The sequence below is a fragment of the Cupressus sempervirens genome, chromosome 10 (assembly GCF_028749045.1).
Source record: "Cupressus sempervirens isolate cs-2001-9-10 chromosome 10, ASM2874904v1, whole genome shotgun sequence".
Lineage (NCBI taxonomy): Eukaryota > Viridiplantae > Streptophyta > Pinopsida > Cupressales > Cupressaceae > Cupressus > Cupressus sempervirens.
The window spans coordinates 252,220,215-252,245,119 of NC_143127.1; positions in this window are offsets into that span (position 1 = coordinate 252,220,215).

Consider the following 24,905-nt stretch of genomic DNA (forward strand, 5'->3'; position numbering starts at 1 on the left):
TGGGGGGAGGATGGAGGGGCAGAGCACTATAAAAGGAATCCATGGTAGGGAGATGGATGATGGAATGATAAAGTTGATGCAACAGGATTTCAAAGAGTCGGATTGATGGAAGATGGTTTTCGGAGACCCCTAGGACTAGGATTGTGGATCTCGAAAGATGAGGCTTGGTGGATTGATTTGATTGGTGGATCCCTAAGACTAGGATTGTGGATCCCTAAAGCTAAGCGTGAGGAGTGATTTAAAGAGATACTGATGCATAAGCTGGGGGAGGAGTGATAGATGCTGGAGATGGATGGGGGATAATGGAGATGAAGGGAATCCATTGAAGCTTTTTTGAGCGAGGGGGGATACTTCAAAGAGAAGTACCACCATGTAGTTGAGCACTAGATTTGCTATAAGACTATTGGTTAATTTTCAAGGTTACCAAGAACATCAAGGCCTTTTCACCAACCGTCCAGAGGACTGACGAACTGACTCAAAACAAACACGCAAGGATTGCCCCAGTATCACACATGAATCCCAGAGGAAGCAGTGTGGGAACGACACTGGGTAACCCACAAGCAGAAAAGAAAAACAAACGAAAGACCTAATCAAGACCTAACACTCAGATTGCCCCATTCACAGTATACCATGATATGGAAGATCATGGCAACCTCGAGGAGGGAACAAAAAGATTGCTTGGAAAAGATATTTCAAGATCCAAAAGGGAAGATTCCGAATCAAAAGAAAGTGAAAATCCAAAAGAGAACCGTTTGCCAATGAGATGGGTAGGACGAGGTACTAATGGACCAAGATCAGACATGAGGAAAGCTATATCCTGCAAGGATCTATCGGAGAGCACCTATGCTGATGGATCTGGATGAGTGATGCATCTGGCAAGCTGAACTAAGAAGGATAACACTTTGGTGACATGAGATCTAGCTAAAGGATGCATTGGAATAGCTAACGAAGATGTGCGATGTGTGCAAGATGTTGATCAAGGAAGAACTGACATGAAAGCTGGATAGATACAGTGGTACTAAGCTAAAGAGGATGTACAAGCTGGCTGACCAAGATAGTTACAAGCTGAAGCTGACCAAGATAGTTACAAGCAGGCAAAAGCTCAAGATGATAGGATAGCGGGATGGTTCGATGTTGGTGCAAGATGCAGAAGCTAAGGATGAGGGGATAGCGGAAGATATGGATTTGGGGAGGATGCATCCCAATGATGATGAGAGATTTTGTGACCAAGGATAGCTAGAGGAGCAGGATGAGATGGCTGGATAGGATGGTAGATAGCTAGGATTATGATGGATATAAAGAGATGACATTGGGTTTGCATGAGGATAGCCTAGAGCTAGATACCAATGACAAGGGAGGATGGACAAGACAAGATCTCCAAGGAATACAATGCCCCCAGTCAGAAGATGACATGCGGAAGGAGGTCTTATGATGGATGTGATAGGATTGAAGCTAGGATGGAAAAAGCTGAAGGGGCTAGGGAGATGGATGATAGCTATGATGGTTGGCTGAAGCTGCAGGAGATAAGTAAATGGTGTGAGATGGAAGTTGGAGGGTGGTGGATAGGTGGATAGATTGGAAGATGGAGTTGGATGTCAAGAGATGACCAAAAGCATGAGGGTGATAGGCTAAGCTGGGGAAGGCTGGATTACGCATGACGCTTGTTTGCCAAGTTTTCATCATGGTACTTGTCCAAGGCGCTTGAATTGCCAAGTTTTCACTAGTGGATGCTTTATTTTTCTTTTTTTTTTGAATTTTTGACTTTGGACTTAGCTGGAATGATTTTGGCTTTTTTTCAGCTTTTTTTGGCTTTTTTGGAAATTTTCACTGGCTGTTGGAATGTTCAATTTTGTTGCTAGCTATTGGTACACTGGATGTGTGATTTATGCAATAGATTGGATTAGATGGGATTGATGGTAGGAGATGGAGGGATGAAAAGGTTGGAAAGGAGCATGAGATGGGGATGCTTGTAGGATCAACATTGGCACATTTTGGGATAGGTGTGAAAAGAGCATATGGGGGATAGATGGTAGATGTGGGCTTGATGGAGGATTTGTGGAAGCGCGCTTAGGGATATAGGCACCCAAGATGGAGTTAGGAGATGGGGGACATGAGTCACTGGATGGAGGATTAGCAATGGTGAATGTCATTATGCATTGGGTTTCAACTTTTTTCTTTGGGATCCACATGGTTTTGGATTTTCATTTCATAGGCTTTTGCATTGTTTTGCATTCTTTGATTGGATTTTTCCTTTTTGGAGTATGTTTTTTAAAATAGACATATGATTGCCTAGGATGTGGATTTTTAGCTTTATGCATTTTGAAGTTGGCATTTACATTGCTGTGGTAAGCTTTGGGAAGATGGTTAGGAGAAGCTTTGTGAGATGGAGAGAATATGGAAGAGTGTGTAGGGGGATGATGATGGATGATGCGCCCTAATATGTGCCTTTGTTGATCTTGTGTAGGAATGGAGGGAATAGGATTTTTATGATGACTGATAGGAGGATGGAGGATGGTAGATTTTGGGACATAGGGACCCAAAATGGATTTTGTGGATGAAGGGGGGATATGGTTGGTTGTTTTGGGCTGCAAAGATGGTGGAGGGGGATGACATAAGATTTCTTGAAGGAGTGATGGGAGGCTGGCATGGTGGGTTTGGAGATAGGCTTGGGTTAGGGGTGTGGTATACCAACACCTTTAGATGGTGAGCCTTTGGATACATATCCAAGACCATGAAGTCCTAGATTTTGTTGTGCAATAATAGGCTTTCTAATTCCTTGTTCTTGTGTTCCTAAACCTTGACCTTGATAATGCCATCGATTGAGCATTTGAACTAGCTGAGGATACTTTTTGCTTGCGAAAAATGGTGGAAGTGCTTTATTAGATGTACTGCAATGGGGAGATACTGTTCTTAATTCTTCTGCTGAGAGGAGGCCACCATGGATGAATGTAAGTGAACCAAGGGGGTAGATTATAGATGGTGGAATAGCTTAGATAGGTGGTAAGATGGAAACATGGAGTGGAGGAGATGGTAGGATAGGATCTTGATTTGGCTGATGGGATGAAAAGATATCCTTCAGTAGAGGAGGTATGGCTTGAGTTTTTGGAGATGGAGGGGATGATGACTGCACTATGGATGGAAGACATGGTATGATGATATCTTCATTTATGCTTTGGGGGATGTCAACATGCTTTTGGGCAGGATCTTGATAGGATTGGATTGGAGTGGATGGTGCGATAGGAGGTGAAGGGATGGATTCTTCAAAGGTAACAGAGGGAAAGAGGGGAGATTTGGTAGTGGAGATGGGTGAGTAGAAGATGGATGCATAAGGGTCATTGTGGGAGATTTGGGAAATGCTTGGGGGTGATCTGGATAGGATTTGGAGGGATTTGATAGATGGTGGGATTTTGATGCTTGTGGGAAGTGGAAGGATTTTAAGCAATTTGATGGATGGTATGAGGATGATAGCAATGGGAGATGGAGGTGATATTATAGATGGGGAAGGTTCATCACTGACTACTTCACATGGTTGGATTGGATGACATGGCTTATCGACTGTTGGAGGCGGCTTTTCTTGTATTTCCTCTAGGAGATTCCTTGGAGACTCGTGTGTCAGAGGTGGAGGTGGATTGATAGGAATAGCTAGTGTGATGGGGGTGGAAGATTGGAAGCTTGGTTGATTAGGTGATGAAGGAGAAGCTGGGATATCATATGGCATAACTAGATAGTTTGGAAGAATATGTGGATTTTGGGGGATGCTTGGGGGAATGTTTCTAAGGCTTTCAATATACCATAGTCAACAAGATTTTCATCATCATTGGAATAGGAGGTGGCAGGAGCAAGGACAATACGACCGAACACATCATGATAGGCTTGGGATTTCATGTTTTGATGATGAGTCGGATGGGGATGGCGTCTTGCATATGGATGAACATGGAAGCTCATGTTTGGATTTGGATTAAGCATAGATTTTTTATTTATCTGATGAAAGATTTCCTAGGGAGAGTCAAAGCTGCATGAAAGACCTAAGGAGGATTGGCTAGAGATTTTTGGCTTTCCTATGGATGGAAGACTTCAAGGGCACGCTGTCAAAAAGTGAGAGTTTTGCTTTCTTGTGCGCTGGATTTGGTGGTGGCTGTGTCAACTTAAGGATAGACTAATGATCCTATGGGCATGACATGAGATTGACCACTTTTGGATCCCAACCTTTAGCTCAAGGTGATGAGGGATACAAGTGACAAAGCTGGATTACCCTAGACAATGCTCTGTCCAAGGGATAACCTTGGTGAGATTGGTTGATTGGTAGGTTTGATTGGATAGCAAATTCTGGCAGAGTGACAACAACTCTTTAAAGGCTTGGGTGTGATTTTGGATTGGGTTGCTAGCTGGTTGGGGGGATGATTTGGATGGACTTTGGATTTGGGATTGTTCTAAAGCAAAGAACTAGATAGATTCGGTTGCGGCAGGGGAGCTTGGATGATTTTATGATGAGGCAGTGACTATGCTAAGTATGCCTTGAGCTGGGAGATTTTTGCTTTTCTGGGATTTTGACCAAAGTTGGCAAACATTCTTTCAAAAGCTATGAACAAACAAGTAGACAAAATTTTGGAGCAAGCACGTCAAACACACCAACATCCTAGGAAGCTTTCTACAAGGATAAAATTTGGTTTAGCTAGGGAGTCCTCGATATATGCAAGGTACGTGAGGCCCAACTCCGTTGATGAAACCAAAAAGATGTCACACAGCCAAGAGGAGCGGTAACCCACTTCTCCTCTTTCACTTCTCAAGGGTATAAAGTTCCTTGAGGCTTAGCCCGAGTGACAAAATCTTGATTTCAAGAGAGGTGTCTTTGGATTCACCTCCCGATCTTTATACTCCGCCGGAACGCTGGAGTTGAGGTCGTCCAAGGGGTGATGAAATCCCCAAGCAGGCCTCCTAAAAAGTGTAAAATAAGACCACATACATGATCTTGGGTCTTAAAAGACACGGGTTCATTCCAATTGATGATTTAGATTTTGTAAGCTATGATTGAAGACACTTGTGATTATGGCATACAATGTTCATTCCAATTTGATAACGTCGTCAGCATAATGGAAGTCGAGAGCTCGTCAACATAAGAAATGTGAGCATCATTGAAAATGCATCAAAACCATCCGATGTTCATTGATTATTAGGCATTCAAGATTGAGTGTGAGTTTGTTTTAAGCCCAAAACAAAGATGTGTGAAACTCGATTGTCAAGCGCGCGCTCGGAGGCCCTCCACGTCAATTGGTTGTTCAATTTTAGTGCCCAAATGAAGTGTTAGCGAACCTAATTTGCATTCAAGAAATTTTCTAACTTAGAAAAACTAATAAAAACACAAGTAAGTAGAGTTTGATTTTTGTGGAGCACTTAACATCCTCTTAGGTGGACCCATCCCTATAGATAGCGCTGAAATTGCAACCAATGGTTAAATTGATGGGTGATTAAAGAGGGTGAGTCCAACTACAAACTCACTCAAAGCATCTTTATTAGTTTTTATAACTTAGAAGATTTCTAAAATGTGGATTCTTTTTATGCCCAAAAGATGAAGTGTGGTGATATTGCAATGGTTAATTGATCCTTTGCATTCAAGATTAGATTTGTTTTTTTAATCATGCATTCAAGGAAAATTTGATTTTAATCCATGGCACTCAAGAGTGATTTTAGCAACATGCATTCAAAGACAAATGATTACACATTCAAGTTCATTTTAGCAACATGCATTCAAAGAAAAATGATTAAACATTTAAGTTCATTTTAGCAACATGCATTCAAAGACAAATGATTAAACATTCAAGTTCTTTTTTAGCAACATGAGAACCTGCAAGAAACATGGTTAGTGGTTTCATATGTGCTCCAACCTGCAATGAGACAAAAAAAAGCAATTTGATTAGTCACCCAAAATCTTCCAAAATGAAAGCTTAACTATGGAAAAAAAAAAATTTAACTTTTTTTGTTATTTTTCCTAGGCGTAAAAATGCTTAGAAAAACCTCTACTCTATGGAACCACCAAAAGTTAAAATTTGATTTATACTCTCTTTTTTTTTTTAATAAATAAAATAAAAAGTGCAGGAATTGAGATGCTAAAATAGAAATACAACAAAAATAGGCAAAGAAGACAGTTCATCAGGCGCAGACGCCAAACTGCGGAGACGCTGATCTGTGGAGACGTCGATCTGTGAAGACACTGATTTACACAGACGACAGAGAAAAAAGCATAGACGACAGTTCAGGTTGGCAACGACAGAGATGACAGTTTTCAGGCGCAGATGCCAATTTACAGAGACAACAGTTGAGGTTGCAAAGATGACAAAATAGTTGGCGGAGATGATAGTTTGCAGGCACAGACGCCAATCTACGTAGACGACAATTGAGGTAGTGGAGACGAAAGAATGGCTGGTGGAGACAACAGTTTGCAGGCGTAGACGCCAATCTGTGGAGACGACACTGCGTGAAAAGAACTGAAACGTGCTGATTTTTCCAAATTATTATTATTATTATTATTATTATTATTATTGGGTTTTTTAGAGGGTATGTCTTCTTCCTAAGTGCGCCTTTCAACCTGCAAAAACAAGGAAAACACCCTACAACCTACTCAAACAACAACAAGCATTAGAAGGTTAGTTTATAAAAGCAACATGTAGATTGAAATGGATAAATAAATGACCCATAGTGGGGTCCCATCGGGCGTGCCAAAATGTATACACTAATCTAATGTGCTAGAAATACTAATTCAATGAAAGCATTTACACATTAAACTAACATAACATATAAGAGAGACAAAGAGAAGACAAACTCAAATGAGAATGTGAGCCATGGATAGGCTCTCTCAATGAGATTGTTCTCTTGTTTTTAGGATGTGTCTATTTATGGATTAGGGATGTATGCTCAAGTGCTCAAAATGGCTTCAATGGAGATGGGTAATGGCAAATTGGTAGCTTTGTGAGCTCTCAATTTGGCATTATAAGGGTATGGGTATGGATTTTGGCTCTCAAAAAGGCATGATAACTTTACTCAAATGGTTGTGATAAAATGGCTTGGGAGGGGATTCAATTTATAGGCTAAGGGCTTGAGGGATGGAGGGCTAAGATGCAAGGAGAGATGAAGGTTTAAGGAGGGCTAGGATGCACTCAAAGGAGAGCACATGGATTGTGCTTGTTTAGCACCAATGGGAAGGTGACACTTGTCACAAGGAGGATGAGTGTGAGAGGGTAGGGTAAAGGGTTGGTTAAAGGCATGATGAGTGGGGTTGAGTATGTAAGAGAGATGTAAGAGGAATGAGTGTGGAAGAGGGAAGAGTGTGGAAGATGGATGTAAGAGTCATGAGTGGTCTTGTAAGAGTCTTTTATGGTTTGTAAGAGCACTCATGACTTGGTGGTTGGGATTTTTGAGGGGAGACTTTAGTTTGGTTTAGGAAAGTCTTAAACTTGCTTAGGGAATGTGACAACATTAAGGGGTGGATTAGGCTTGGGTTTAGGATTAGGGATAAGTTAGGGGTTTTTAGATTTGAGGATTTTATTTATCAAATCGATTTATTTAATAAATGGGGATTTTTGGAATTAGATAGAAGAATAGGATTTAATTAATAAATAATAGGTTATTTGATTTATCAATTAGGACTATAGATGATTAATTAAATTAATCAGCTAGGGATGGCAAATGATTAATTAAATAAGAATTTAATTAATGATGCTTTTAGAGATAACTAAATAGGATTAACGAAGCGGTGTAATCAAATTTAGGTGTCTACATGTACCTCATCCATAAGAGTGAAATCCTGCTTCAAAATTGCTACCATTTTATCCAAATTTTCCTACATAACATGAAGTAGCTTCATATTTCCTTGGATGATCAGAACACCCCTTTCCTCAAAAATTTCTCGCCATTGTTGTCAGGCATTCAAAAATGAATCTAATTCTACAACCCCCCTATCTCTTCTTTCCAGTGTAGCATTTAGAGTCTCCTCGGGGTGTTCAAGATCCAAGGGACCAACAACTTCGGCTAAATATCCTTTTAGGACTTCATTTTGCCTTCGAAGTGTTATTAACTCCGCCCTTTCCTATTCCAAACTCCTAAATACCTCCTTCATCCCCATTGTGACCATTAACTTGGTTGTATCCAATGTAGGCTTTCCAAGCATAATCTCTCTGGTTTGATAGTCATGTGGAGTCAAATACTCTATGTCTGCATTAGGAGGAGGAATAGCCACTTGTGCAAATAAATCTTGGTTTTGGTCATTGTGAATGAATGTTAATGCTCTTGCCTCTTTTGATAGGGACTCAAGCTTCCTTAGAACCTCGATCAATTCAATCATATCCTCTTCATCAGCATTGAATTGTTGCTTTTTATTTCTTATCATTTCTTTATGCAACCATCCTGGAACCCATTCCATCGAAGGCCTGCCTCTTGAGGATGAAGGAGTTTTCTTTGCTACCCCTTTTCCCTTATCACTCCTTTCCAGGGTTCTCTCCCTCTGTGAAAGCTCTTGCTCTGTAGTTTCTATTTTAGTGGAGCCCACAGTTCTTACCTCAGTGTCCTGGGAAGCTTGCTGAGGATATTGAACCATTTTCCCTTCTCCAGCTACTTCATTGGTTGATACTTGTTGTGGCTCTTCCTCATGTTCCTTTTGGACTTGCTCTTCTTCGGTACTTGGTAGCAAGGGAGTAGTAGAGCCTTTATCCACAACTGTGACTTGTAATGGGGATGAAGAAGTTATCTCATGACCCTATGATTCTAGTGGCATTTGAGTCCAATCTTCTTATTGGGGCTCATTCATTGGTGTATCCCCGATCTTATCTCCCACCAATTTAGTACCCATGGGCATGAAATCAAAATCTGACATCTTAAAGATATTAGTGCCCTCTATATCTTGCTAATCAATCCATTATTACATTTCATCCTCTGATGTGGTTGTTTGCAGAGGTTCTTTTGGGATTGGTGATGGTGTAGTAGTGGAACTTCTTCTCCTTTCCTATTATGTGGCTCTTGCTAGTCAGGTTCTTCTATTTAAAGGTACATTATCCTCATCATCCTCTTCTTCCTCTTCTTCAAGAATAGGTTGTGGAATGGATGGGAAAGGAACTACCCTCCTAATCACCCTTTGTCTTTTCTTGACTGGAGTCTTGATCTTTCTTCCTTTCTTAGACATAGAAGGGTATGATTGTTCTTCTGTTGAAGTGGAGAGACCTCTTGAATCTCAACTTCTATCTCTGTTTGGCTAGCTGCAACAACTGGTGGTATTTTTGGGTTATCCTCAACTTGTGATGCCCCAATATCCTTGAAGCCTTGTACATTTACTTCCTCTTATTGTGGGGGTGTCAGGATTTCGCCTTCCTCTGGCTCGACTCTTTGAGGGGAACTCCTCTTTCTTTTGCCCTTTCCTTTTCTCTCTTGAGGGTGATAGTATCCAACTAGTTGAGGGTGATAGTATCCAACTGGTCTGTCAAGTCGGTATACCATTTCAGGCCTTATTGGTGACTGAACTACAAAGGTAGGGATGGTGACTTTCTTCCCTCTACCTTTGGCTGGGCAGGCCTATGCATGGAAAATTATTGTCTTAGGTATTGGATCAAGTTTAGATGGTTTCTTGATCCATTCTTGCATCATTTTAATGACGTGCCTTGCCCTATGATTAACGTTAGAGTTCTCTTCTCTGTCAACCTCAACATTCACTATGGGTCTTTCCCCAATTTTTTCAGTGTTGAATAAAGAATCAAGCAACTCCCCTGAGTCTTGTTGCAATATCTTCAATGGAATTTTTATCTTCAGGGCCTTCTCTACCAAGTACAAAGTCATCCTACAATAATCCTTTATTCAGACATCATACTCGTTCGTAGCATTCATCCAATGATCCTCAATGGCTTCTTTATGTTGAAATGTCTTCCCTGTTAGATATCGTACCCTCCCAATATTATTAAAACATGGCCTTGGAGAATAATACTGTTCTAGGGGCTATTGATCCCATTCACACTCAAAAGATGAAATATCTTGGTTTTGAAGCACCCAAAACAGTTCTATGGTCAGAGGCCATGTCCAACAATGTTTATGTTGTTTTCTAACTCTATCGTATGCAGACACAATCTATCGAGCAATCTCTAAGAGGATGAGTCTATCGTAAGGGTACCTTGGAAGCTTCTTTGGGTTGACCATGGTACCAACTACCCTTAGATATGTGAATGTTTTAAATTGAATATAGTATGCTCCAAGTACCATTATCTCTACCACTACATCATCTGATAATCTTTTTGCATAATCTCCTTCTATAAATCTGATTATGGCGAATATAAATGCATCATTCACAATTTTGTGCTCTTTGCTTTGCTTTGAGAGCTTCTTCTTCACCAATTGAGGGTAGACGATGTATAGCAATGTGTTTAGATCCTACATGCTACCTCTTTTGTACAACCTTGGATAATCTGTTGCCCTTGTGGCTAACAAGTATATTAGATAAGAGGTCATATAAAACTTCCTTTTATTCTTTACCACCTCCAACTATTCACATAAATTTTCACTCAAAGTAGAGGCCCAATCAAGTGGCATCTTTGCAGTCTTGATGGTCTTGATAAAATGTATCATAAAGATATTCAAATGTCATGTTGTTGGCAAACCCATAACCCTACTCAAAAGTATAATTGAGTACCCAATGTCTTCTTTCATATATCCTCTGGTCATGTCAACTTTACCAACCTTCTTTCCCACAAGAGTTTTCTCTATAAGGTAAGATGACTTAATAATCTCTGAGGCTTCCTCAATATGATCTCAATACCACCTTTCTACTTGTTTATAGCTAAGCTTGATGAATTGATCTGCACGTGGAAGATGGAATACCCTCTCAATGTTATTGAGTCGGAGATCAAGGATAATTTCCCCAATTATACTCTTCACAACCCTCTCTTTAGGGACAAAGTGTTCTACAAGTGTCATGACCATTTCCAAAGATTGTACAGATATTGGGTGTGAAGCTAAATGGACAAGCCCAAATCGGATGAGTGCTGAGACCATTTGTGACCTCACAATTGGTTTGTTGCAAATCTTAAGGAATTCTCCCAAATCAGTGTGTCCCAATTCTGTATCCTCAATCTCTGAGTAGTCATCTTGAAACCTTGATTTTGACAGAACTCCTTGGAACTTGAAGACAACCAGTTTTAGCGTCATTTTCTCACAAGGAAGCTGATGAGGATGCCATTATATTTGCACAAAAGAGAACTTATTAGTTCAGATTTTGAAGAAACCTCAATTAATTAAGACCCTATATTAACATGAACAAGGACCTAAAACCTAATTATCTGAAAACACCTAAAAAAAACTCAATTTATACCCTTCATTATGTAAAAATTAGAATTGGCACACCTAATAGGTGCACCAAATGTGCTATCCTTTTAGCACATTGCATTATGTGAGGTGTGCATTAGCGCACCTAATTGGGTGCATTAATGTACACCTTAGTTTTAAGTTTCTTTTCAAAATTGATGCACACTAGTGCACTAAGTTAGTTGCACTAGTGTGCACCAACATGCCTTTTGTGTTTTGTTTTGTGTTTTATTGTGTCTTTTAGATTTTGCACTTTGGGTGAAGGTGCGAAAAAGAACACCTGATCAGGTGTGCTACTATGTACCTCACACTTGTGTTTGTAAGTCAGAGCAGAATGCGAAGGGATGGAGAAGATAACGCACCAAAACAGGTGTGGAGCTGCAGCTAGGAACTTGGCAAACCTCGTGTTCGTGGGAGCTGCGGTGATGAAGACTCAGTGGTTGGAGGAAAACATGAAAACAAAGGAATGGGAAGGTAAGAATGAGGGAGGGGGATAGGCTTTTATAGCCTCCCCCACCCTTGGTCTAAGGTAGAGGTCTGCAGCTCTGCATTTGCACGGCTACGTAGTTGCGATGGTGTGGCCTCTTAAAAAGCATTTCCTTGCTTAATTTGGCACATCAACTCACCAATTAAGGTGTGCTACTGCACCCCTTTTCTTTCCAAAAGGAATCTAGTGTCAAAATATATGATCTCTGAGTAGAGGAGCTCCTCAATTAGGACCCAAAAACAAACTTAGGGACTAGGAAAGACCTCCAAATGGCTCAGATCTTGGACTAAGAGTTCAAAAAACCAAAAAATAAAGTAGGGGTCCCCATTTTTGTTAGAAAATGGAGCGTGTGTTGTGTAACCACAACACATCCAAGGTATAGGTGGTTAGTAGGTAGCAACCATAGGATAGGTATTTTTGCTTTCCTCCACTTGCTTGTCTAGGGTTTCCATTTTTATGCTCGTAGAGACATGTGTAGAGATGGTGCTATTTTAGGTGTTGAAAATCTTAATGGGAAACAAGATACTGAGAGGGGGGTGAATTAAGATCTATAAAACTTTTCATTGATAAAACAATTAATTGTATTCACATCTAATCCATCTCATATCTTAGATCTCATACCATGTAATCACAAACTTGTAATGTTGAAATGAAATCTATTCAAGCATAACATCCATGAAAACATAAACTCATAACACAATGATTTTGATAACCCAGAAATACTTCAAGTTAAAGGTAAAACTGGGGTGAGGATGAGACCCACAAATCTTTACTGTTGCAACAATAAAGTTCACCTATTAGGGCTACAATTTGATCATATATGATGATCTACCTCATAAGGGATTTGTTTTGTTAAAAGTGTTTAAGACTATTAGGTATTACCTCGTTTAAGGATTTTGCACTTAGAATAAAGTAAGGACTGTGTTAGAATATTTAAATAGGTCTGTTAGAACCACTATGTTAAGAGATTTTCCCTAGCTCAATTTGTCAAAAATGATTTAGTACCCGATCCTTTGGTTTTCTCTAAAAGCTAGTTATGGATCTCCTCTCTTCAGAATTTTAATTTGATCTCCTTATCTGATATATATGTTATGTCCTTCACTTCTTTGGTTGCTCTGTCTGATCTCCTTTTAAATTTGGCCTTCCTTCGCTCTGTATTTTGCTTGTTCACTCCTTCACGCTTCACACTCCATCATTCTTACACCATAATTATCCCATGGTTGGAATCCTTTTTAAATAGATAGTTGTAGAAATTTCTAGATTAGGATCAATGATACACATTTCATCCTTTTGTCATTTTCCCTTTTGATGTTCTAATTGGTTAATCTGCTTTTCTTGGGATTAATGCCTTGTGAAAAAATATGAAATATTATCCTTAAATGTCTCTACAGTCTTTAAATATCATTTAGAAGTCAGCTAAAATGATTTACATAAGTGTTTGTACAATTACAAACTCATATGTCAAAATTGGTTTACTCGGCACTTGAATGTTCTAACGCTCAGTCATAACTAGCATTCATGTTGTCACTCGGCTTCTATATGCTCATCATATACTGACTCACTCAAAATTGATTGACTTTCCAAATGAGCAGTCTCTTCTATGTTACTCAGCATGTATGTTGACTCAATCTCTACCAGAATGCTCAACGACCTTTGACTTGCTATTTTCCTCCATAACACATCTCTCTCTCTCTCTCTCTCTCTCTCTCTCTCTCTCTCTCTCTCTCTCTCTCTCTCTCTCTCTCTCTCTCTCTCTCTCTCTCTCTCTCTCACATCCCTAATTTAGCTACAATCTTACTAGGTAAATAGGGGATTTCACCAACCTTGTTTTCAAAACCCACCATATGGACTTTGGTCTCAATTTTAGGTTTCTTATTTATTCTAGATTTTTAGGACCCTAGAGGTATCCTTTTGTTACTATTGCTAGTTCTTAGGGAGGGGCTCAAACAATTGTAAATCACATTAAGACTTGTGAGGGATTTTAGGCCTTTTTAAAGTCATCTTTTTCCATAATGGTCAAGAGTGGTACTCGAGGGTGGTGTTGGTGAGGAAGGGACACCCTTGACAAAAAAGAATCTAGGTGGACGTAGGCACAGTGGAAGTTACACAAAAAAATCATAAGGGCTTGGTGTAGTATGATGAAGTTCTTGCCTTGGTTCATAAACTCCCTAACATCCTTAATTGTGAACTTTATAATGAAAATTAACAAGTGTAGAATATTTAGAAGAAGAACAAACACACATAACACAAATTTTACAAAGAAAAACTTTGTAAAACTAAGCCAATAAAAATCCATGGGCAAAAGTCTCTCTCAATTTTATTTATTTGGACTTTCATAGTTATAATAATGCTCAAAATATATGAACAATGACTTTGAATCACATATGACAAATGAGTTGCAAAGTCCAAATTATGAATCACTTACTATAGGTTGGAAAGTACATTTTAGGTGTTTTTGGATGCTCTGTTGACCTTCTTACAAGGGGTGATATTTCATGATGTGGTTGATTTGGTTGTTGTGTAACTGGATGATCTTCTTCTAATTGTTCTTCATTTATAACATCTTGAGCAGTAATATATTTTTCCACCTTCACTAATATAACTTCAACACCTTATTTTTCTTTACCTCCTTTTAGTGTATTTTCACTAAGGAACACATCTTGGCTAACAAGCATTTGTACCTTCTACATAACGAACAATAATATAGTTTTGTGGACTTCTTGTCCAACTTATTTTACTCTGCTTAGGATTATGTGCATAAGCATCAGAATAAAAATATATAAAGAAATGAGTAGTCAATTAGCTGACCTTTCCACATTTCTTCAAGAATTGTATTATCAAGAGAAATAATGGGAGATCTATTGATCAAGAAATAGGTTGTATTAGCTCCCTCACCCCAAAATTTACGCTCCACACCAACAATGCTTAGCATACACATGGCTCGCTCCATAATTGTATGGTTTATGCACTTAACAACATCATTTTGTTGTGGTGTCTAGACAATTGTCAATGGTCTTGTAATTCTATGTTCACTATTAAACCTACCTCCATTATCTATTCTTAGATATTTAATTGCCTTACCTTTTTATTCTCTACTAGATCCCTAAACCTCTTAAAATAAGATAACACTTCATATTTCTTCTTGAGAAGATATATCCACACCTTACGAGAATAGTCACCTACAAATGAAACAAAATATAATAAACCTCTAATAGATGTTACAGGAGCTTCCCAAGTATCTAAATGAATTGAATCTAAAACATCTTCACTTCTAGCATTACTTCTAGAAAAACTTAGTCTATTATGTTTTCTAAACAAGCAATGTTCACAAAACTCAAATCTTTGAATTTAACACGTGGGAGAAGATTCTTATCTTCTAACAATATCTTGAGACCTTGTTCACTCATGTGGCCTAGTCTTTGATGTCAAGTTGTTAACGAGTCCTCTCTTCATCAATTACCAAAACAACCTCTCCATTATCAGTTTTACCAACCAACATATAGAGATTGCTAACATTTTCTCCCTTTCATACAACCAAGACTCTTTTTTACCTTCAGACAATTATTTTCACTGCTAAACCAAAAACCTTATTTATCTAACACTCCAAGTGAACTAATATATTTTCTTTAAACTAGGAACATGCATAACATGTTGAATAGTTCTAACTACTCCATCAAACATCTTAATTATCTCCTCTCCATCACCAATGGCTTTGCATGGGTTTTCATTGACCTTTTAACCATACCTCCACCACAAGCTTGGTAAGAAGAAAACTACTCCCTCTATGAGGAATCACATGAAAATAAGTACGAGAATCGAGAATCCATACATGAAGTAAAGAGCTTCTCAAATTAGCAGTTAATTCATCTTCATCTTCCAATGGCATTTGAACTTCAAGAGTATTTTCTTTAAATGTAGTTGAAGTAAGATTATCCTTGGTTTCTTTTGGAAACATGCAATCTTGCCCATTTTTTCCCATTATTTAAAACACTTCACCTTTTTCCACTCCTTGGATTTGGACCTATTTTGTTTACAACCAGTAAATGGTTTCCCTAAGTTATGCCTCTAACAACTAAGGCTTCATTAGAAGAGGATCCTTGAGATGTATTTTACCTTGAATCCTTAAATAATAAATTAGATACCACATCTTCAAATAATAGCCTCGCACTTAATGCACAATTATTGAGAGACATAACCAATTAATCCCAACTATCAGGCAAATAGAAAAGTAAATTGTTTCCTTATATTCTTCGTTAGTTTTAACTCCCACTAAAGCCAATTCACTTGGCAATCTATTAGAATAATTTAAGTGATATATGATAGATGTATTATCATGCATCCTCAAATTATATAATTACCTTTGTAACACAAATTTATTTGCCAATGACTTTGTTTTATACAACCTTGCAAGCTTACTCCATACACTATAAGAACATTTCTCCTTTACAACAATGAATTATTTTTAATGTACTAGAGATAATTGGATTGTAACTCTAATAATATTATCCATAATATTCCTATCTGATATGCTCATAATTGTAGTTTTTTATGAAACTCTTTTAAAGAGCTAAATGACATCCATCCTTCACCAACAAAGCTTGAATCTTTAGCTTCCAAAGGAAATTTTTTGAGACATCACACTTTTGAACCTCAATTTTGGTAACAAAATCTCTTTCCATTTCTCACTACTCTATAAAAAACATTACACAAACAACCTCACTTTGATACCAATTGTAATGAAAAATAATAACTGTAGAAAAGTCTAGAGAAGAGGAAACATGCATAACACAAAATCAATGTGGAAAAAATTGGTAAAAATATACTAGTAAAAGACCATGGGCAAATATCTCTCAAATTTATTTCTCATGAATTTTCATAGTTACAACAATGTCTAAAACATATAAACAATCATGACTTTGAGTTGCATATAATGACTGAGTTTTAGAGTCCAAATTACAAACCACATACTAAATTTAGTGTGACTTGTACAACTAAATGTAAAACACGTTGAAATTACTAATTTTGGCAAGTCACTTGAATGACTTATTATTTATAGTAAGTTGACTCATACATTCTTTCTAATTATAATGTCTCAATATAATTATCCTTCAGCCTATTCAACATAATATTGCACTACACAAGCATATACGGTGACTCAACTCCATTTGATGGCTCAACCACAACTAGATGCTATCTATGATGACTTCACATTCCAATAAACTTAAGAGAGTGGAGTAGATAAAATAAAAAAGGAGATCAAATCATGGTGGTGAAAGTAACTAATAAAAGGAGTGGTAGTAATAAAAAACACCAAAATATGAGCATGATCCCACAACACAATGGTAGTTGTGGTCCCCTTCTAATAGGGGTGTTACATGTTCAAAACCTTCAAAGGAATTGTTGGAGGTGATAGGAGCTAAGAGTCCACGTTATTGATACTAGAGATAGTTAAAGGTGACATGAAGCACAAATTGAGGCACCAAGGATGTGACAGTGGTGTTGAGGACCTAGTTACACTTTTGTGCTATGCGTAGTTCATATGATATTAAGGACCTATTTATAGTACCTACCTAAGAGTGAAAATGTTGATGTGCCATATTTCTCAAGTTATGTGCCATTCTTTCCAATCTTAGTTTCCTATTGATATCATCCTATGAGGCATGATGTTTTCCTTTATGTGGTTTCCTATGATGATGTGGCATCTTGCATAGTTAGGAGCTGACTCCTAGTGTGTATGGACTTGTCCTTAAGAGAATGAGAACAATTGATGCCCATTTTTGGGGTTATGGTTTACATCTTTAAGAATGGACCTATGTGATAATCAAATGGTTGATTGGCAAACTTGTGGTCTAACTAACTATAAAAACACATGGACTTGATGTAGGAAGTAGCATGAAGTTTGGATAGGAGTAGAATATAGTTTGAAGATATAAACTTGGACTCTAATATTGTAATTATTTGTATAAGGCTGCAACCTCAAAGGCCTCATAGTTAGGCATGTTGGTTTTTGTTATCTTGTGTAATCAATTAATAAATTTATGAAATCCTTGGTCTCCTTGCTACAATTATGTTTTTGGCTTTTGTGTGTACTCTTAGTAGGATGTTAATAGATTTAAGTTGAGTTTATTCCATCTTATCTTGCTACCATGTCTGTATTAGGTGGTATCAGAGCTTGATTTCTTTCTAGAAAATTGGATCATGGAGAACCTTAATTAGATTAGTTGTAGGGTGGAAGATCTAAAATCTAACCTATAACTTGTAGAAGGTTACAATTTTGCAAGAACTATTGTCAAAAAATTTTGAGGTAGAGGAAATGAAAGCAATGCTATAATGGACATGTTGAGGAAGACTGCAAGGAGACTTGAAGTTGTTAATACAACCCATAGAAGAGGTGTACATCTTGAGGATGTTAGTGATGATGACGAAGCAACACTTAATCCAAATCTTGAACTTGAGTTGAAACAAGATGTGGAAAGACTTCTTAGGGTCGTGTCTAGGGAAAATTTTAGACCTGTTGTTGAAGTTGCTTTCTATGATGGAAGACTTGAGACTAATGTGATATTGGATTGGATCTCTGAGATGGATAAGTACTTTGAGTATGAAGGCACTCCTAATAATAAGAAGATGAAGATAACAGTCACAAAGTTGAAGGGTCATGCTCCACTTTGGTGGGATCACTTGGAGATTGAAAGGAAGAAAAAAGGAAAGGAAAAGATTAATACATTGGTAAAGATTATTGGAAAAATTAAGAAATATTTCCTTCCTATAGATTACCAAGTTAACTTGCTAAGGAGAATGCAGAATTTGAGACAAAAGGATATGAGTGTAAAGGGATATACTAAGGAATTTTATAAATTAGATAGCATATATAGACACATGGATGATGAAGTTGAGGACATCAATTTAAGATCAATTATGTTAAGATGGATGGTGTAGAAGAAGTATATCAATACACATTGAAAGCTAAAGAAACATTGGCAAAAAAGCACTATCAAAGACAAAGAGGTCAAGGTGGAAGATTTCAAAGAGGCAGAGGCAGAGCCTATGAAGAAGGTAGCAGATCTAACAATGCAATGCAAGATAAAGGAGAGGCAAAATGGAAACAAGAACCTGTTGGAAAATGAGGTAATTACACTAAAGGTAGCTATATTGGATACTCTAGGAATAAAAATGGTGGTAAAAGTGAAGAAAGATATTGGTTTAAAGGCACTTGTTTCAAGTTTGGAGAAGAATAACATAAAACTTTTGAATGCAATAATTTTGGCAAGAAGATTGAAGGTATCAATAGAAATACCTTGGCTTGTGAAGAAGTTATTGAAAGACCTAATGAGCCTGAGCATGGAAACATGCCAGTGATAAGGAGAATTTTGTGGGATGAGGAAACTAATGAAGAATCTATTTTGACAAGAAGTTTGTTCAAGAATATATGTAAGGTTGCTAGAAAGTGTTGCATGGTAATCATTGACAATGGAAAATCTGATAATTTGGCATTTGAGGAGATGCTTAACAAGTTGCAGTTGTAGAGGTTGAGACATCCTAAATCTTATCATGTTGCTTGGATCTAGAAGGAGCATAATTCACTTGTAATTGAGAAATACCTTAAACTAAATTCAAAATTGAAAGGTATCATGATGAATTATTGTGTGATATTATGCCTATGGATCATTGTCAAATTTTGTTGCGTAGACCTTGGCAGTATGACGGAAAAACTTTCAACGATGGTAGCTTGAATTAGTATACTGTTTGGATTGATGAGAATAAGCAAATTTTGTTACCTTTTGTAGAAAATCTTGATGAAAATCATTGCACCATAGTTAGAGTATGTTTGGTTGAAGGAAAACAATTTGCTAAAGATGAACAAATTTGCTAAACAAATTTAGTTATATTAAATTGACTAATATTCTCCTTTGTATTGGGTAACAATTGAAGGGTTTCTTGTTGTGTTCTTCCCTTCACGAGCCCTTGAACTAGCTTTTATTATAATATAAATATACTAAATGGCACACCACCTTTGCCAGAATTTTTTTTTGCTAAAGATGTAAAGGAGTATAATGTTTGTTTTGCTTTGATTCCTAGAAAGACTAAGAAACAAGATGAACTAGAACATGTACCTAAGATTGAGCCTTTGTTGGAAAAGTTTCAAGATATTATTTTTGATAATTTTTAGGATTAACCATGGACATAAATATTAGTTACATGCAAATATAACCAATATCAAAAAATAGTAGATCACACAGAAGAAAACACAACACACAAAGATTTAACGCGGTTCATCCAATTCCTAGGCTATGTCCACCAATAAGCCCAATATTATTATTATCTAGTGATTACAATCCACAATCCCTTACAGCTCAATATTTCTACAAGAAGCTACAATATCACCGCACATTATGAAATCCCTAACCCTCAGCCTTTTTTATATAAGCTTTGTCACTTACAAAATTAGGGCTAGAATAAGTTGTCCAGTAGAAAAATAGAAGTTGATGGATTTTACAATATAATGTCATTTAAGGCCTTTTAAAAATAGTTTCCCCTCGACCCCACCCTATACTATGAGAAGCAGTGCACTTGGGGTGCTACCCCAAGACCCTATAGGGGTGCTACATCTCGGCAAAAATCCTCCCAAATAAACATCTGAGTCTGATTAGGCTCCACATCACAAAAATATCCCACTTGGAGATTGATCAAACTCCACAATAATAACCTCCCACTTGGTGATTGATCATAGAACTGCTAAACCTATAGCTCCCACTAGAATATCAAACCACCCTAAACTTTGTTGTTCTTTTATTCTGTTCAGTCCAGAATACCAACCAAAGTTGAAGAGGAGTTCAACTTCTCCCTTGTTACTACCTTGGTAAACATATCTACTAGATTATTATCTGTATGTATCTTCTCCATCTTTAAATATCCATCATCCAAAGCTGACTAAATGAAATGGTATCACAACTATATGTGTTTTGTCTTGGAATGTAGAGCAGAATTCTTCATAAGATGAATGGTACTCTAGCTATCTATAAACAAATAATTATCCCTCTATGGGTGTCCTAATTCTTCCATGAAGAATTGAAGCCATATCATCTCCTTGACTACCTCTATAGTAGTAATGTACTCTGCCTTAGTAGTAGATAAAGCATTAACCTTCTGCAATTGAGAAATTCAACTCACTATTGTCCCACCAATAGTAAATACATAACATGTAGTACTATGCCTGGTATCAATATCCCCTGCCAATTCTGAGTCAACATATCCTTGTAAGTCAGTAGTAGAGACCCCAAAGTGTAAACACTTACTCAATGTTCCTCTCAAATATCTAACAATCCATTTAACTACATTCCAATGCTCAATCTATGGATGACTCATATACCTACTAACAATTCCCACTGCATGTGCAATATCTAGCCTTGTACATACCATAACATACATCAAGCTTCCTACAGCTGAAGAAAAGGTACCTTGGACATCTGAGCCTCCTCTTCTTGTGTCTTTGGACACATCTCCCTAGTCAACTTCAAATGACCACGTAAAGGTGTGTTGTAGTTTTTACATTCTCTATAGAGAAATGTTGCAACACCTTCTCAATATAATCAGCTTGAGATAATTTTAATTTTCTATTTTTCCTATCTCTCCAAATTTTCATACCAAGGATTTGCTTTGTTGTCCCCAAATCCTTCATAGCAAATGAATGTGCTAACTATTGTTTTAACCTCTCAATGTGATCCATGTTAGACCCAACTACAAGCATATCATCAAAATATAAACATAAAATAATGTAGCTTCCATCAACCAACCTCTTAAAATAAACACAATGATCTGAATGACACCTATTGTATCCATGCTTATGCATAAAACTGTCAAATTTTAGATACCATTACTAAGGTGCTTGCTTTAAGCCATATAAACTTTCTACAATATGCTCACTAAGTTCTCTTTACCTTTGACCTCAAATCCTTGTGGTTGTGCCATATATATCTCTTCATCCAAATCACCATGAAGAAAAGTTTTTTGTAACATCAAGATACTCCAAATGCAAATCTTCAGCAGCCACAATATTTAAAACAATGCGAATGGAAGTCATTTTAACAACATGAGAGAATATCTCATCAAAATCAATGCCCTTTTTTTGTGCAAATCCTTTTACAACTAACCTGGATTTAAATCTTTTCTTACTTCCATCCTCTTCTTTCAACCTATAAACTCATTTATTTTGTAAAGCCCTTTTACCTCCAGACAACTTGCATAATTTCCATGTCTTATTTTCAGCAAAGAGTCCATTTCTTCTTTCATTGTAGACTCCCACTGAATATTTGTATCCACCTGCACAACTTCATCATAATATTAAGTTTCACCAGCATCAGTAAGTAAAATAGAATACAAAGAAGGAGAAAATCTTTCTAGAGGTCTACATAGCCTTTTTGACAGTCTAACATTCACTGGGGTGTGTGGTATTTATTATTGTAGTTGTTGTAGATCATGAGGAACTTCTGGAACATCATCTTTTCAAGTATCATCTAGCATTACATAATCATTTTCTTTCTTCTCATGTTGTTGCAACAGATCTTTGTACACCACTTTCTCATTAAATATGACATCCCTGCTTCTTACAATTTTACAATTTTCAATATCCCAAAGCCTATAACCAAATTCATCATTTCCATATCCAAAAAATACATATTTCTTTGACTTAGCTTCTAACTTGGTTCTATTTTTAGAATCTATATGTGCAAATGCTTCACAACCAAAGGTTTTGAGAAAATAATAACTCACCTTCTTACCAATCCATGCTTCCTCTGGAATACCACAACCCAAAGAAGTAAAGGGACCTCTACTAATAAAATATACAAAAATATTGATATCCTCTATCCACATGTTTAAGGGCAGCCTAGCATATAACCTCATGCTCCTTGCAAGCTTTAGTATTTTCTTATTCAGGTGTTCAATCACTCTGTTTTCTTGTAGAGTCCTTGGAATAGTTTTTTGTCTACGAATACCATTATTGGAGCAATAATATTCAAATTTATGACTAAATTACACCCCACCATTATTAGATTCAAGATATTTGAATCTTTTACCAGTCTCATTTTCAACCAAGCATTTCCATTTCCTTAAAGTTTGAAATACATCAGATTTATGTCTAAGGAAATAAACCAATACTTTTCTAGTTTCATCATAAATAAATGTAACACAATAATGAGAGCCACCAAGGGAAGATACTTGAGCTGCTCCCCATGCATCGGTATGCATAAGCTCTAATTTCTCATTTTTTTCCTTCCCAGTCTTCACAAAACTCACTCTCTTTTATTTTCCATACACAACTTTCATAGAAATCCATATCGACACATTTTATACTTGGTAAAATTTTCTTTGAATGAAGTAATTTCATAACTTTCTCACTCATGTTCCCAAGTATATTATGTCATTGTATCAGAATCTATAGCAATCGTTTGTTCTCCTTACTCAATTGCAACAACTATTCTTGAACATTCATTTTTCTTTGAAATGATCAAAGTAGAAGGAATATTATGACTTGTACAAAGATATAAGGTGCCTACTTTCACACATTTTGCTACTACAAGGGAACCTTTTGAAATCTTCCCATTTTTATTATTTAAAGTAACTACGCACCCTCATCACCGAGTTTTCCCACTAAAATTAAATTTTTACTTAGCCTTCGAACATGTCCTACCTCATGTAGTAGCCAATGATTCCCATTTTATAACTTAATCTTAACTTTTCCCTTTCCAACAATCTAACAAGGTTCATTATCCCACAAATAAACAAGCCCAAAATCCCCTTGGACATAATCAATAAAATAACCTCTATGGGGTGTAGCATGAAATGAATCCCCAAAATCTAAAACCCAAGAGTCATCAACCCTTTCTAAAGAAAGAAGCAAAGTATCCTCTTCAAATTTGTTACTTACTAGATATGCCTCCTTGTTCCCTTATGTTTTATCTCCTTCATTGTTCTTTTGAGTCTGACAATCTTTCTTTTCATGTCTTAGCTTCCCACAATACCAACAATCTCTTGGTCCTCTGGATTGAGACCTCTTCCCCTTTTATTTTCCTCTTGATTTCCCATGATTTCCATAATTGTTTCCTCTCTCAGTTGTTTTGCCTCTACCTTGTGCATTCAAAGAACTTCCTAATTTAGATCCACCTGAGGTTTTCCTATGAGTTTTCCTACTAAGAATAATACCAATAACATAATCAAGTTTTAGGGTATTAGATCCAGAAACAAAATTACTCATAGCATTCCAACTTTCAGGAAAAGAACACAAAATCAAGAGAGCCCTAATTTCTTCATCAATATTAATATTCACAAAACATAACTGACTAGTAACTATACTAAGCTCATTTAAATGATCTGTAATAGATCTATCTTCTACCATCTTCATATTAAATAAACACTTCATGACAAATACCGTATTTGAAGTAGAGGGCTTTTCGTACAACATTGCTAGGGTTTGCATCAACTCTTCCATCATCTTCACTTTTGTAATGTTAAATGTCACCAATGGTGCCAGGCATAATTGAATGCTTCCAAGTGCCTTTTTGTCTAAAATTTATCATTCCTCTTCTATCATAGTTCCTCCATTTGCATTTTCCATAACTAAAAGTTTTGCCTATTAAACTTCTCAACCTTTAGCTTACCCTCCTCTCTCATCACTCCCACTCAGCCGTGAGACTTTCCTGCAGAGGATAGCCAAAAAAAATGATGATGGTCTGGCGAAAAAGAAAAAAAACCAGTGATAATCTGGCTCTGATACCACCTGTTAGGATTAACCATAGACAAAAATAATAGTTACATGCAAATATAATCAATATTAGAAAATAGTAGATTGCGCAGAAGATAACACAAGACACAAAGATTTAATGTGGTTCACCCAATCCCTCACCTACATCCACCAACAACAAGTCCAATATTATTATTATCATCTAGTGATTACAATCCACAATTCCTTACATTTTAATGTCGTCGCAAGAAGCTATAATATCACCATACATATGAAATCCCTAACCCTAAGCCCTTTTATACAAGCTTTTGTCACTTATAAAATTAGGGCTAGAATAAGTCATCCAGTAAA